General features: G+C 37.4%; 1 pseudogene; it reads right to left on the bottom strand.

Annotated features, from left to right (window-relative positions):
• Window positions 1–617: 617 nt before the first annotated feature.
• Window positions 618–1,829, bottom strand: LOC103232695 (heterogeneous nuclear ribonucleoprotein H2-like; annotated as a pseudogene).
• Between the last annotated feature and the right edge of the window lie 788 nt (window positions 1,830–2,617).

Raw genomic sequence — 2,617 nt, 5'->3', positions numbered from 1 at the left:
AATACAATGAAAGATTAAAATCAAGGCCTAAGAATTTCATGTAAACACCAAGACAAAATCCTAAAGTATTGGTATTGGATCTCTAATTTTTTCCCATTAACTTAAATAAAGCTTAAACATACATGCCCTACAGGTTATTAAATGAAACTAGAATTAAAAAACATGCCAAAAATTTTTACTTTAATTCCAGACACAGCTCCTATATTGAGTTTTACAAAAAAAAAAAAAAAAAGCATATATTTCAACATGCATCCAAACTGTGTTCAATGTAACATGGTATAAGGGTAACAACTAACTTAATTCAACTGCTTTAACCTAAATACGTGTACTGCTTCAGTACATTGTACAATATAACTAATTTGAGAAAAACGAAAACTTTTTTAACAGTTATAGTTTACTCAACTTCACTGTTACATCCTAGAGGAGTACTGTGTTCAAAAACAATGAGCCTTAATTAAGTCTGCAGAACAATCCGGATTTCCACTTAGAGAGTAAGCATAAACCACAAGCTTGTATTTCAAAAACTGTTAAACTGAAGTTTTTTTCTTGAAAAAAGTTGGCCAAGAGTCTGTGATCAGATCAATTACATTCTTCATCCACCACTCATATCAGACATGCTAGATATTGTATCCACTCATGCTGCTCTAGCCACTATAGCTGCCTCCATAACCATCACAGAAGCTGTGGGCTGGCTGGACCACTGTAACTGAACTGGTTTGACAAGCCCATAACTCCCATTATTTGGCTACCATAACCACCACCACTTGGTGTATTGTAGAATCCAATAAGAGTCCTACACATCTATGATGCATATTTGCTTTGTCTTTTGACATAGCTGCCACAGCGTCTTCTGAGTTACAAGCTGGACATTTGCTTCACCAGTTACTCTGCCATCAGGACCAATTACAATGTGTACTCTCCACGATTGAGCAGTGGAAAAAAAATATAAACATCATTCTCAGTAGCTCTGTAAGGTAATCCACACATGTGTACAGTGTCCCATTGTGCTCTAGAAGGTACAGCCACCGTCCTTATGTCTATGATCAGACATTCCTAAAAAACTGTAATTGAAGTTTCTTCCAAATCTATCTGACCCACATTCAGAGCCATCATTATAACCATTATAATCATTATAGCCTCCATAACTTCCACCATAAGCACCACACCCCATCCGCTCAAAGTCAGCTCCTCTGCTAATGCTGTTACGCCCTTTGACAGCCCCAGGTCTGTCATAGGGACCTGGCCACTGCATGGCCATAAGCTTTTGTGAGTTCTAACTTCAGCTCTACTGCTCTTAAATATTTTGATATGCATGTGTCTTATTCTTTCCTTGTGTTTCTCTAGAGTATTTTCAGCTATTTCCTGTGAAGCATACTGCACAAAGGCCTCCCTGTACTCCTTCCCTGGAAATCCACGATCAGTCTTATGCCATTTGGCATGATTTCCAACCGTGAGAAGCACTGAACAATTTCTTCCTTGCTACATTCAAAGGGGAGTACAAAGCCATCATTGGCCGTGTCAGAACTATCTGGACCACTATACTTCAGCACCGCATCCATCTCAACGTTGTTTGACTTGAATACTGAAACATATCTGTGTCTTCTAATTTATTTGTCTTTTTTCAAGTCCGATTTGACCTCATGCTCTCAAGTTCAGCAAAAGTCTCACCACTCAGTCTGCCTTCTCTGCTGTACATGAAATGAATACGTGGAGCCCTATTTTAAATTTTGCACTCAGAAAAAAATCCACTGCACTTTATTGGCTGAGCAAGACTAGGGCAATCTCTGGACCTTCATTATGAAACCCTGTCCACCTTCAGTGCCCAACATCCTCATCTCTTACAGGATCTGACACTGAAACAGACTAGACACCTGACTTTGACGTGACTGAGCAGAAAATCTTCTCTTTTTTTTTTTTTCTACATGTTCATTTCTGTTGCTTCCATGGTAACCCAACTTCCATCTATTGTTTGTTTCATTCACCTTTAATGGAAACGGCTTTAGTTCGTGTGTTTCTTTAATTTGAATTTATTTTAGATTCCAGGAGACATGTGCAGAACGTGCAGGTTTGTTACATAGGTAAATGTGTGCCATGGTGGTTTGCTGCACAGGCTAACAGCAGACCTCTCAGCAGAAAACCTACAAGCCAGGAGAGAGTGGGCACCAACATTCAACGTTCTTAAAGAAAATAATTTTTAACCTGTGTGGTTTTAATTCTGATGTTCTCAGCTTGTGTTTGAGCTTTGGAATACTTATTTCAGCATCTATGATTTTCTTTTATTATGTATATTTAAAACCCAAGAAAGACAATTTAAAAACTAAATGAGTGAGAATATATCACCTATTCTTTAAGACCCTGTTGAAATGTTATATCTTGTAGGATCTGGATATGATGTGAATGTACATTTTGTTGGTTTTAATTTAAATTGACAAAAAATTGCTCATTATTTTTAAGAAGTCAAGCAATTCACAAGTAAAGGTAACAGTTAAAATGCCCTTTGACTCTCTTGTATTATCAACCCCAAACTCTCCTCCCTTATTTATGAACGAAACATTTTTGCTAATCAGGCATACCTTGTAAAATTTTGTAGACATTTACACACACACATACACACATA

Source organism: Chlorocebus sabaeus, chromosome X (genome assembly GCF_047675955.1).
Source record: "Chlorocebus sabaeus isolate Y175 chromosome X, mChlSab1.0.hap1, whole genome shotgun sequence".
Classification (NCBI taxonomy): Eukaryota; Metazoa; Chordata; class Mammalia; order Primates; family Cercopithecidae; genus Chlorocebus; species Chlorocebus sabaeus.
Note: the sequence above shows the minus strand (reverse complement) of the source record. Positions and strands in the feature narration are given on the sequence as shown.